This window comes from Telopea speciosissima, chromosome 10 (genome assembly GCF_018873765.1).
Source record: "Telopea speciosissima isolate NSW1024214 ecotype Mountain lineage chromosome 10, Tspe_v1, whole genome shotgun sequence".
NCBI classification, from domain to species: domain Eukaryota; kingdom Viridiplantae; phylum Streptophyta; class Magnoliopsida; order Proteales; family Proteaceae; genus Telopea; species Telopea speciosissima.
Genome location: NC_057925.1, coordinates 30,190,024 through 30,204,327, shown reverse-complemented (window position 1 = coordinate 30,204,327; position 14,304 = coordinate 30,190,024). Strand labels below are relative to the sequence as shown.

At 43.4% G+C, this 14,304-nt stretch overlaps 1 pseudogene; it reads left to right on the top strand.

The window, feature by feature from the left end:
- LOC122643472 overlaps positions 1–13,881 on the top strand; it is a 57,176-nt pseudogene extending 43,295 nt beyond the window's left edge.
- Positions 13,882–14,304: the final 423 nt, after the last annotated feature.

The window sequence follows — 14,304 nt, the reverse complement described above, 5'->3', positions numbered from 1 at the left end:
CCAAATACACACTTCTAGGGTTTAACCTTAGTTTATATGTTTTAATTCTTTTGAAGAATTTCCTTGAAGGCTTCAAGATGTCCCTCGCATTCTTTCGACTTGTCGATCATGTCATCAACATAGACCTTCTTCTGCATTTGGTCATGTAAAATGGTGGTTGTCGTTCTCTGATAGATTGCTCTGACATTCTTGAGCCCAAATGACATTAACCTTATAACAATATATTCCTCATTGAGTACTAAGGGATGTCTTTTGCATATCTTCTGGTGTCATTTTGATTTGATTGTACCTTGAGAAGCTGTCCATGAAAGATAAAAGGGCATGTTTGGCCGTCTACGAGTATATCAATGTGAGGTAGGGGAAAGTCATCCTTTGGACTTGCTTTGTTCAGGTCCCTAAAGTCTACACACCTTCGTACTCGTCCATCTTTCTTAGGTACCAGCACAATTTTGGCCAACCATTCAGGGTATTCCGTCACCTCTAAAAATCCTGCTTCAAGTTGTTTGGTGACCTTCTTTTTGATTTTTAAGATTCACTCTGGTCTCATTTGTCTTAGTTTTAGCATTACTGGTTTCATCGCAGGGTATAAAGGTAGACGATGCATGACAATGCTGGTGTCAATACTAGGAATGTCATCGTATGACCACGCAAAAACTTCTATGAATTTTTTTAAGGGTTTTTGCCAAATGCCCCCTCAAAATGCCCAATTGTACAAATGCACCCCTACAACTTTACAATTTCTAAATGCCCCCTACTTTCAAAACATTGTAACACTTTAGTCCAGTACGTTAGTCTAGGATGTTATGTTCAAACGTCTAACCTTTTTTGTACATGGTTAGACCATTTTTCCCTTGATAGGGTAGAGAATGACCAAGTTGCCCTCATTAACACTCAACTTTGCAACTCATCTTCCAAACCCTAGCTATCTCTTCTCTCCTGGCAAAAGTACACTTGGTTTCCCCCATTGGTTGAGGATCACTCCAATTTCCTTTTCCACTGTAAGGATCCACACTAAATGTCAAACCTTGCCCCTGACTGACTAGAATCTTGACTAAAGGACAAAAATCCCAGACATGGAATCCAAGCACACTGTGGAGTATCACTCCAGTGGTTGAAATTGTTGAAGGAATCCTGTGCAAGTCTTCCTACATACCTATCAGAAGATGGACATCTGACCCCTGCAACTGCACAGCTCATAGCATTATGTATTGCCTGGACTCTAGGTATTCTCTCTCCTCTCCATAATTGTGGGGCCCACCCCTAGAAATGTGTGTAAAAAAACCTAAATGACATGTGGGGACAAGGCCCTGACCTTGGGTCAAACCCCTGTGCATGCCCATAGAGTTTCAGCCTTGCTGAAATCTCTGGGCGATGCAGACATCACCCAGAGACATTGTCCAGAGTGCAAAACAGCACTTAGTAGTTTTGGTAGTTGACATGATCATGGAAGTGGCTCTGCCACGTACCAGTTTTTTCTCAACTGCCTCGATGGGGTTAAGAATGAAACTAAGAAAGAGAAAGCAGAGGGAACAGAGAAGATGCATCCACCGTGGCAACCAGTCGTCAACGTTGCTGCAAAATGGTGGAGGACAATGATCTAATCAACTTTTAGTATTGCGTGTCATGTGCATAACCATTGCAAGATGGAGTGGATGCTACAAGGAATGACTTCTGAAAATTTATCCCTTTTGAGATCCAGTGTTTTGATGAAGGACAGGATGGATCCCACTTTGATGTTGGAAGAGATGACGGTGGAGGTCAACTTGCTGTCTACACCATTTTCCAATTTTTGAGAGAGCCATTAGAGCAAGAGCAATTCTTCGAGCAACGCATATGACGAGTTGGGCATTGTTAGAAGAAAAAACATTTGTTGAAGCCCATAGTACTGTTCTTTGGGCTGAATGGTTTTAATTTGGAATTACTCTTTTGGATTGGTCTCATGGTGGATGGCAATTAGTTCATTTTCTTGTGATACTATATGAATATTTTTGAACAGTTCATGCGTAGTGGCCGAGAAATGTCAAAAGAGTTCGGCGGCAGAATTTTGCTGGCAGTTTGTTACGTACATCGGTCAAGAAGTATGTGACCAGTTGTGGTGTGTAAGATCGGTCTTGGGCTTAAATTGAAGACAAAAGGAGACCGAACTTAAGGCTATAAAGGCACATCCACAATCCCACTCGAACTCATGTGGCCTCGTTCAAATGGGATTGTGAGGGGCATTGTTGGTTCCCACTTTCAGCCAAGGGTAGGCCAAGAAACATGGCCACGTGGCTGAAATGTGAGAGGGGCAGCTGAGATAAAAGTGCATAGTAGTTGGTTATTGGAAAGGGGCCCACCACACTAGGTAGCAATCTGAAAAGTAGGAGATGCAATAGCTGGAATTACTTCACGAAGGGGTCATGTGCAAAATCAGGGACACGTGGCACTGGAACAAGGGGATTATAGATACATAGGTGCGGCAGTTATGGCAACTACCAAATGGGAGCCTTTATGGGATCCATCTATAAAAGACAGAAGTCTCCATTGAAGAGAGGACACCACAATCAACAACACAACGCTCTATTATCTTTATTCCTTTTTTTTTTATCTTTCAAGATGTAATCTTTCATCTTTCCCTGTAATTTTTGCTAGAGTTGGCTTCCAGCCACCAATGCCTCATTGGCTTGTGTTTCAAGGGGCATTCATGTAGATCTTGCTTGGAGAATAACTCTAGCAATCTTATCTTTTGGCCCATGTTTCAGAAGGCAACCATCATCATCAAGTTGCAAACTTCATCAGTCCGTGACTGGCCGAATTGTGGAAGCTTCATCAGATCCGTTTTTGGGAGATGCTTGGAGAACAACTCCAGCAATCTTGTCTTTTGGCCCGTGTTTCAGAAGACGACCATTAACATCAAGTTGCAAGCTCCATCAATCCATGGCTGGTAGAGTTGTGGAAGCTTCATCGAGTCCGTTTTTGGTAGATTATGCGATCTGGTCGTAGAATAGTTGTAGTGTAAATTCCAAGTTGAAAACCTTATCAATGTTGGATTCCACAAGTTGTACCGACTCCAATCGGACACAGATTGTAAGCAAGCAACTTTGATTTTCAATCTTCTTCCTTTGCTTCGTCCAACGCAATTTTCTTTCACCCAAAAGACCTTAATGCTACTCAGGCTCAAAATTTTTTGTCCTGGTTAGAAGTCAGAACAGGCCGATTCCGGTCTCTTAGAACAGGCTATTTCGCCAGTTAGAACAGGCCATTTCGGCTTGGCTGGAAGTTAGAACAGGCCGTTTCAGCCTGGCTGAGTAGGCCGTTTCATCTTAGAATAGGCCGTTTTGTCCTGGTCAAAAGTTGGAATAGGCCATTTTCAGTTCCATTTGGGCCTGCGTCAAAGGCTCTGGCACGCCCGCATTATCTCCACCACTGCGTTGTGCCCCTGTGTGTAGGTGTTGGATTTTCCACCAACAGATATATACATGTATATAGTGTTCTAAACATTCCCGCCCAGATACAACCCACCACGGAAAACTAAATTGACAAAAGCTGAAAGAAAGAAGAAATACATACATATATATACAGGGTGAGATAACTCAACCCCAAAAGAAAAGAAAGAAAACCTACAGCAAAACCACAAACAGAAAGGGGATAAACTCCTAACAAAAATAAAAAGGAGTCCCCAAAACAAAAAGCATCAAGTGCACTCTTCAACGGTCTTCATCAATGACCACCGAGAATGCACGCATCATCGGCGCAACCTCTGTCGGGATCCACACCAATATCATCATAATGACCAGGGCTCTCCTCCTCGTAATGAGCCTCCATACCACAGCGGCATTGATCTGTAAAATCATCTAAAGACAACAATGTATAACAGAGTGTGAGCCCCACTGAGCTCATGAGCAAAATATATCATCATGCATGCACATGCAACCACATTCCACATGATCCTACATGATATGCAAGTCCAAATCAATTATTAGCCACCTAACAATACAGCTAAGTCAGGTCTATGCTACTACAATCCCCAATACATGTATCCTTGGTACGGGATTGGTTATCCCTTCCCGCGATACACCCATTGAGTTGTCGGAGAGGACCAGTCAGCTCCCGCATTCGTTCACCAAGGTCAGCCCGACTAGCCCTCTGTGATTAACCTGTGAGGCAATCCATCACATTTCTCATTTCTTTTCTTTTCTGGCATATAGCCCTGCATATAGCTCATAATCACCATTCCGGTGCAAACACATTTCTTTTCATTCATTTCATTTTTTCTCTCATATACACATATGGTCACCCTCACAGGCATCCAACACCTTAACCCCTATTGGCAAGGGTGCGTAGCACGGGTGATGAAACTCTAACCCCATGTCGATATGACATCATATGAGTCGAGTGGTGTCAATCGCATCCCATTCTACGGGCTACCACAGGCCTCATTTCCAAGCCGACTACGGCATCTAGTCTAACAATCACAATCATCAGATAAGATTCACAGTGTTGATCAACAAACAATCAATGAGTAATGTTTGAATAATAGAGCAGAATTTAAATAACACAACATTTGTGATTTAAATTTAATAGCCGGCATAGCATCATAGTTACATGTACATATATGATAATATTTCACTCACCTGAGTCTGGTTCTAAGTACTCAGTTGCAAACTCAGATCCAATAGCAGTCTGGTTGTTGGCCTCGAGCACAGGATCAAATCCTAAATATAAATCAGAAAGTGTCATAATAAGTTTTCAACCTATCTCTGGTAGTCCTAGGGTTAACCTAAACTTACTGGGTTGACCCGGTGTTTAGTTGGTTCTCACTTGGAATTGTCTAGGCCTTGCACTGGGCCTTAGGTCTATGTCCCGATGCATCATTCAGAGTTGGTGGTCTAGGGGTAAAATGGTCATTCTCAATCATTGTACCTGACCCTAGGTCATAATATGTTTACTGTACTGCCTTCAGTCTGACAGTGCTGCAAGACCAAGCACTGGCAGGGTTTCCATCACCTGCGGGGCCCCCTTGGGTTCCCAAGCATTCCCTATATAAGGGCAGATGTGGGGAAGGGCATTTAGGTCATTTCCCACCTTCCCACACTGTTCCATGGCTATTGGGTGTGGTTCGCCAAGTCAGAATGCCAAAATAGCAGTGTTTCACTCACTGGACGATGTCTCTGGGCGTTGCCTGCATCACCCAGAGTCTTCAAATCAACAACGTCCTTCATAGGCAGTGCTCAAATTTGATCCCCCCTGCATGTTAGGGTGCTGGGTACCCCTACGGGTGATCTATTTTTTGGTCCAAGTGGATTATCGATTGGGCCCACCACTTGGCTGCCATAGGCTGCCCAGACAGCCCAGTGAATAGTGTCATAGGGTTTTTCACAACAACAGATCTGAATTTCAGTCACTTACAAGGCTGTAAACAGATATAAAATAGTGATTCAAGGCCACTACAACCTAGGGTTAGGTCTGTGCAGCCATGGCTTGCATCCAAGGTTCCAAACGGCCAGGCATTTGAGCATCTAGCAGTGCACATCCAGAATCCGGCTCCAAGAATAGCATAACAGATTTATAAAATTAAATAAAAATGTCAGATCTTACATGCTCTATGCTTGCATGGCAGATCTGAGGCTGTCTAGGGCAGTCCCTAGCTGTTCCAGGCTGCCCAGGGAATAAAAGATCAACAATTATAAACACAAAAAGGGAAGCAGCAGATCTGGGCAGAGTTTCTATACCTGTAGAAGGCTAAGGAAGCTCAGTTCCAGGCCTTGGATGAGAGGCTGCATTTTCCCCCCTTCGTCTCTTTCCTTTCCTTCTTCTTTCTTCTTCTTCTTCCTCTCTTTTCTCTCCTTTCTCTCCTCACGGTTCCAATGGTGCTAAGGGCTCTAAATGAGCCCAAGGCATTCCTATTTATAGGCCCAACCCCCATTAGGGTCTGTTTGGCTGCTAAGGCCCCTTTTGAGAATGAGTTTTTAAACTATTTTTTAGTGATTCGGGGCACACTGGTGGGGTCTACAGTGAACCAAGGGTACGAGGTGGTCCCTCAGACTCCCCTCTATCTGTGGAGGGTGCCCATGTCCATTATGGGTGGTCCCCACAATTTAAATGCAATAAAATATGCTATTTTACTCACTGGGCGATGTCTCTGGGCCTTGTCTGCATCGCCCAGAGATTTCAGCATGGTTGAATCTCAGTGGGGCTTGCACAGGGGTTTGACTCTTGGTTAGGGCATTATCCCCACACACCATTTAGAGGTTTTTACACACTTTTCCAGAGGTGGGTCCCACAGTTATGGGGAGGAGAGAGATTACCTGGGGTCCAGGCCATACATAATGCTATGAGTCATGCAACAGAGGTTCACTATCCACCTTCCGACGTATGTAGGGGAACATGCACAGAGTTTCCTCATTAATCCCGATCACTCGGAGTAATGCTCCACAGTTGTTCCTGGTTGCCTGGTCAGGGGTTCCTGTCCTTCAATCAAAATTCTAGCCAGTCAGGAGCAGGGTTTGACATTTCTCCCCACCTTACAAAAATTTCATCCTCGAAATTTGCTTACCTTGCAATTCGAAGAGTTGAGGATACTTCTCCTTCATTTATTTTTCACATTCCCATGAAGCTTCTTCCACCGGGTTGTTTCCCCATCGAACCTTTATAAAGGTGACAGTGCAACTACGCGGAGGTTATGCTCCTTTCTGTCTAATATCTCCGTAGGTTGCTCTTCGTAGGTCATATCCACATCCAACTGTTCAGGTTCAGTTGATAGTACATGTGTCGGGTTGTTAATGTACTTTCTCAACATTGACACATGGAAAACATCGTGGATGCCTAACAATGATGGTGGTAGTGCCAGTCGGTATGCTACGGGTCCCACTTTGTTGAGTATTTTATAAGGACCGATTAATCTTGGGCTCACCTTGCCTTTCTTGTTAAAACGTAGCAATCCCTTAGTTGGAGATACTCAAAGAAACACTTTTTCTCTGACTTCAAACTCAATGTCCTTCCTTCGGTTATCCGTATAACTTTTTTGTCTTGACTGGGCTGCTTTGATCTTTTCTCTTATGACATCCACCTTGTCACAGGTCGCTTGGATCATCTCAGGTCTGAGATATCTTTGTTCGCCAACTTCATTCTAATATAGCGGAGTTCGACATCTCTGACCCTACAAAGCTTCAAATGGTGCCATGCCAATGGGGGAGTGATAACTATTATTGTAGGCAGATTCGACCAGATGTATATGGGCATCCCAACTATCATTCATTTCTAAAATACAGGCTCTGAGCATATCTTCCAAAGTCTGTATAGTTCTTTCTGACTGTCCGTCCTTCTACGGATGGAAAGCTGTACTAAGATTCAGTTAAGACCCCAATGCCTTTTATAAACTCCTCCAAAACCTTGAGGTAAACCGAGAATCTTTATCAGACACGATATTGACAAGCACGCCGTGTAAGCGGACTATATTTTCTATGTATAGTTGGCCAAGCTTCTCTATAAAGTAGCTTATCTTGATTGGTATAAAGTGAGCTGCCTTTGTTAGTCCGTCCACGATCACCCAAATCACATTCATGCCCTTCCTGGTGTTGGGCAGATTTGTCACGAAGTCCATAGCGATCCTTTCCCACTTCTACTTAGGTATGGGAAGTGGCTACAATAAACCATACGGACGATGCCTCTCTGCTTTTATCTGTTAACAGGTGAGGCATTTGGACACGTGTATTGCTATGGTTGCTTTCATTCCCACCCACCAGTAATACTTCTTCAAATCTTTGTACATCTTTGTACTTCCAGGGTGGATTGTATAGGGTGAGTTGTGTGCCTCTTTAAGAATTCGGTCTTGGACATCATAATCATCAGGCACACACAGTCTGTCTCAAAATTTCAGTGTGCCATCATGGGCCAAAGAAAAGTCCGGATCCTTATGGATTCCTTGCTGTACCTCCCAAATAATCTTGGCTAGCTCAGGGTCCAATGGTTGCTTCACAATTACCTCTTCTCGTATCGACGGTTATAAATCCATAGCTGCTAGTCGTATAGCTGTTCTTTCGATCACGAGTTCCAGATCAAACTTTCGAGCTTCTTCTATCAACTGCTCGCTTACAACTAAGGAAGTGAGAGATGCAGTCTGAGATTTTTTGCTTAATGCATCAGCTATAACGTTGGCCTTACCAGGGTAGTACTGGATTTCACAATCATAATCTTTCACCAATTCTAACCACCGCCTCTGTCTCATGTTCAGCTCCTTCTGGGTGAAGAAATACTTTAAACTTTTAGGATCGCTGAAAATTTCACTCTTTTCATCATATAGGTAATGTCGCCATATTTTTAACGCGAAGACCACCGCCGCCAATTCTAAGTCATGAGTGGGGTAGTTCTTCTCATGTTCCTTCAGTTGTCTTGAGGCATAGGCGACCACTTTACCTTTCTGCATCAGGACACCACCTAAACCTGTCCTAGATGCCTCAGTATATACCACCATTCCTCCGGTGCAATCCGAAATGGTCAAGACTAGAGCTGTCACCAATCGGTTTTTCAATTCCTGAAAACTTTTCTCGCACGCTTCATTCCATTCAAACTTGGCTCCCTTCTTTGTAAGTTTTATCATGGGTGCCAAAATCTGTGAGAAATTTTTAATAAACCGTCGGTAGTAACCGGCCAAACCTAAGAAACTTTGAATCTCAGTGGTACTCATCAGTGTTTCCCACTCGAGTATCGCTTTCACCTTTCCTGGGTCCACTTGAATGCCGTCCTTGGTGACGATGTGTCCCAGGAATCCAATTTGGTGAAGCCAAAATTCAAATTTACTAAACTTGGCATAAAGTTGGTGCTCACGCAGCCGCTGCAACACGAAGGTAATGTGTCGAGCGTGCTCTTCCTCATTTTTGGAGTACACCAGAATGTCGTCAATAAACTCAATTACGAACTTATCCAACACATCATGGAGTACTCTATTCATCATGTCCATGAATGCTGCCGGGGCGTTGGTTAGTCCGAACGATAAAACCAGGAATTTGTAATGTCCGTATCAAGTTTGGAACGCCATTTTATGAATATCACCGCTCTTGATCTTCAATTGATGGTATCCCGACCTAAGATTGATTTTGGAGAAAAGTCTTGCTCCTTGTAACTGATCAAATAGGTCATCGATGCGTGGCAACGGATATCGATTCTTGATAGTCAACTTATTCAACTTGCGGTAGTCGATACACAGCCGCATACTACCATCTTTCTTCTTAACAAATAGCATAGGTGCTCCCCAGGTTGATACACTGGGTCGAATGAATCCCTTCTTTAGCAGGTCTTGAAGTTGAACCTGTAACTCCTTCAGTTCGATTGGCGCCATTCGATATGGTGCCTTGGATACTGGTGCTGCACCAAGAACTAGATCAATTGCGAACTCTATATCATGGTCAGGCGGTAGCTGCGTCAGATCTTCTGGAAAGACATCAGGAAATTCTCTGACGACTTCAAGTTCTTCCAAGGGTTTTATCTTTACCTCCGTGTCTATCACCATGGCCAAAAAGCCTTGGCATCCATCGTCAAGCAACTTGCGCGCCTGGAGGGCTGATAAGGTTATTCTCCTGGGTTTCCTTCTTGGTTCACTTTGATAGGTGAAAATTGACCCATCTTTTAACTTAAACATTATCTTCTTTTCCACACACATGACGTTTGCACCGTAGGTAGACAACCAGTCCATGCCTAATATTATGTCAAAATCCTTTATATCTAACTTTATCAATCGTGTGGCTAGATTCTTCCCACATATCTCAATCTGACAAGGGTCGTAGACCTCCTTCAAATTTATGATACTACCTATCGGTGTGCTGACCACTAACTGGTGCCCGATGTCTCTCGGTTGATCTTTCATCCTACTCACAAAAGTGGTAGAAACAAAAGAATGGGTTGCGTCCGAGTCGAATAATACTCGTGCAGGTATGGTTGACACATTCAGGGTACCTAGGGTTTATAGGTATTTTAGGTTACATGAAGTAAGCCAATTATTCCCTATAATTTAGTAGTGTTCAACAAACTTACCTGTCAATACATCAGGGTTCGCCTCAGCTTCTTCATTTGTCATCGCAAACACCTTTCCTCGCGTCCGATTGTCCCGTGGCTGAAAAGGTCTAGTGTAAGGCTGATTTGATGAGTTGCCATACCCACGTGATCTGCAATCTCTAGCCATGTGTCCTTCCTTATTGCACACATAGCACTTATAGGGTGAAACAACAGGTATTGAGGCTTGGCTCACTTGACTTGTTGCTGGTCGGGCTGGTGAAGTTGCTGTTGTCACTTATCTCGTAGCCGGTTGAGCAGGTCGATTGAATGTGGCGTGAAAAGGGTTCTGACCCACGTTCGGCCTACGATACAGAGTCGGATTTAGGCTTGAACTTGTTCCTCGATAAACTTTATTTGGCCATCCAAATGTTTGAAAATTATTTGGCCTTTTGTTCACCCCAGGCGACGTCACAACCTTCTCTTTCTCCTTTTCTTTAAATCGATCTTCCATTATCTTTGCCTTGTCGACCATTTGAGCATAATCCCGGATGTCCATAATTGACAGTACTGATCCAATCTCAGTCTTGAGTCCTTTCTCGAATTTCTTTGCTTTACTAACTTCCCCTCTCAGGTGTTCTAGGGCAAAATGGAACCGGTCTTCAAATCGCTGTTGGTAATCCAATATTGACTTGGTTCCTTTCACCAGTGCGATGAATTCAATTTCTTTTCTATCCCTGAAGCTCTCTGGGAAGTAGTTCTTAAAGAAAACTTCTTTAAATTGCTCCCACGTGGTATTCGGGTGAGTAGCTTCCATGTTAGGTTTAGTAGCTTTCCACCAAGCTTCGGCTTCATTCTGCAACTGATAACCCGCACATATCAACTTCTGTGCGTCCGTGCACTCAAGTACTTCAAATGCCTTCTCTAGGGCACTGATCCACCGTTTCGACTGCATTGCCTCAGAAGTTATTTTGGAGAATGCAAGCGGTTGTAGTTTCTTGAATCTCTCCATAACCTTGGTGGTAGAGTTCTCTGCTAAGTGTTGAGGCACAGGTAGTGGAAATAGCATAGGCGGATTGGGTGGTGGTAGTGGTGCTGCATGTTCATGCATCATGGTTGCAAACTGTGTAGACATCTGACCAAGCAATTCTTGTTGTTGTTGCATGGTTCGCATCATAGTGGTCATGAATGCAATCACATCGCCGGCTACCACATTTGGCTGAGGTACTGTAGCGGTGGCATGTGCAGCCACTGGTGCCTCTGATGAAGCAGCCGATGCTTCCGAATTTTGAGCCTCAATCCCATTAGGCAGTTCAACCTCCAGTATAGTACGAGGTTGCTTCCCTTTGCGGCCACCACGAGAACTTCTTTTTGTGTTGCCCATTGTGACTTCTCAGAAAAGAGGAGCATATTCAATATTCCAATATCGTTCAACAGGGTCAACAATTATTGCCTAGCTAGAACAGGTACACACCTAGTCCGTAGTTCCAGTGAATTTCATGAGCCGCACCAGTAAGGTGGATTGTTAGATATTTTATCTTGGTTTATTATGAGGTGTCTCTTTCATTTTGTGTTTTGCTTCTCTTCTTGAATATTTTATGTAACGGTATGCTATGCATGACACTATATGAGAGATTTCAAAATTTTAAATAAAAGACTTTTAATTAATTACCTGGTCTAACAGGCAAGTAATTCCAGCTTCTTCCCAATTACAAACTCCATCGCAAGCAAGTACTCATACTCCTTCAGCTAAGGACATAAAATAGCCTCGTTCCCCTGGTCCACTAATGGCAGCAATGGCTAGATAAAAGTCCAACCGGTTCTCGGCTTGGGTAGTACTAGTCGTATCCGTCTCAATCTCTCTCATAGTTTTCTAATATAGATCATGATGCTGGGGTCTCTAGCCTTGACCGAGGTAATGGGTCCTGTCAAAGGAAATGGTTCTAAGCATCAGGTTATACTTAATTAAAGGAATTAAGTACATGTCTGCTGGAATTTAAATGACTAAGAATCAATAAAACTAATCTTGGGTTGGCTTGAGGTACCTTAGCGTCTAAGTGTTTGATTGACTAGACAGCCTATAAGATCCTATTCTTGGCCGACTTAAACTTTGGATGGGGTAATATCTATGCTCCCTACACGTAGTAAATACATATTACAACATACCTACATATCTATGTTCGATTTTGCACAGCAACACTCCACTCAGTTCGTACATTACAATATCAAGCACGTCATAGTTAAATACTTCACTCATCAATTCGTATAAGTGTATATATATGTTTATATATCTTAGGTACTTACATCAAACACATAAACAAGAAATTTCAATTCCCTACGTGTTTTACTAAGATTCCCCATGTAGAAGTTGTATTCCCTTATTTTCATAATTTTTTTTTCGTATACATTTAATTAATTATGATTTTTTTTCCCTATAAAACATTAGTAAAATCTTTATTTTTATGTTTAACAAAGCTAATATGGGTGAAGTCCAAGTTCCCATGTGTCAAAAGATCAAAACCAGCAAATTACATTCACTGGGCGATGTCTCTGGGCGTTGCCTACATCGCCCAGTGCCATTGCCCAGAGAATCGGGGCGCAGGTATATGAGTCCGAGAGGGGCCCATTCCAATCCTAACTTCTTCTAAATTCTTCTAAACACCTAGGAAAATTCCTGTGGGGTTGTGTGACAAATTCCACACCAAAACCTCACATTTCTTCAAGTTCTTTGCAACTCTATGCGTGCCTAGGTAAGATTCTTGGTTGCTTTCCCTATTTTAGCTCTTCCTTTTGCTTTCCTCTTACTTTGGCTAGGGTTTTGCTAAAATTTCTTGCCCTAACTATCTCTTTTCTTCTCTTTTGTAGAAAAATGTCCACAAGTTACTGGATGGCTAGAAAATCCATGGCATAGAAGAGACTCCACGTTGAAAGTGAACGTTCATCATCATCTTCTTCTACGGTACCCCCATCTTCATCTAGGGATGATTCCTCTTTGGAGGAATCCGAATTTGATAGATTCCACTTTTCTCGGTACAAGCATGCTAGGGATTGGAAGAATTTTAGGTCCCTAAAAATTATGAATGGCCGGGTGGTCCAGGTGGAGGACTTTCACTAGTACAGTCTCTTTTCTAGGTTCAACACTTGGGTTGGACCTCTATGTTGACCCCTATCGAGCCTTGTTATCCTAACTTGGTTCAGTACTTCTATTGCAACTTGGTGCCATTTGGGGCACAAGAGTTTGGACTGTTGAGTAGGGTGAAGGGAGTGGATATCAGTTTGACCACTGGTTCACTAGCAGAGATTTTGAGCATCCCCAACTCAGGAGAGAGGGTTTACTATAAACCCAGGATGGACATCTCTGAGATGTTTTCTTGGGAGACTAGGAGGTTGGTTTTCAAAGCACTGACAGGGTCACAAAACACACCTTAGTCTGAGGCTTCCTATAAGCCTAGTGCTAGAGTGATCAGTAGGTGTGTAACCTACAACATCAATCCTAAGGGCGGTAATAGGGGTAGTATTTCTATGATGAGGGCATACATCACATACTGTTTACTGGGAGCTGGCAGAGGGGGTCCGATAATATACCTCCCATACCTTTTACTCTAGGTTATGTTGTTCCACGCTCAGAACCCATCTGATGGGAACCTTCCATATGGGAAGTTCCTCACCTTGGTCTTTCAGCATTTTGGGGTGCCTTTGGAGGGTGAGTACATGGGAAAAGATAGATCTAGGCCTATTGATAAGACCTCAATTCTAAAGATGAAGGTGCCTAGAGAGGATCCACTAGAGGATGAGGAGCAGATAGAGATGCAACAGAGGGTTGACGGACTGGAGGAGATGCAGGGTGGTGATGATCATGATGAGGAGCTGAGAGATATTGAGACAGACTTCCAAGGCGAGCTTGGAGAGAGGTAGGGTATTGATGAGCAGGGGGTGGGTCAGGGCGACTTTGAGGGTGTTGGCACATAGTTCACTGACTTACCTGCCTATGAGGCGACGGGTGCCACCAGTTCTCAGGTTCCAGGGACTTTTGAGTGGGCGTAGATGATGTCACATTTCCAGGGCCTCAGTACCCAGCTTTCTGACATGGCAACTAGGATGGATTGAGGCTTCACATCATTGGAGAGCAGGGTAGGATCTATTGAGCAGCGCTTAGACTTTTGGGATAGATTCTATCATGTTGACTCACGCTAGTCTCAGCCTCCTTCGAGCGACTTACCTCCACCAGAGTAGTTCTTCTAGTCATCTTCTGACCAGCTCTAGTGCTTATGCTACGTGATTCTGACTTATCTTTTTTTAGCTTATGTACTCATTTCTGCTTCTTCTTTTGTGTTGGGT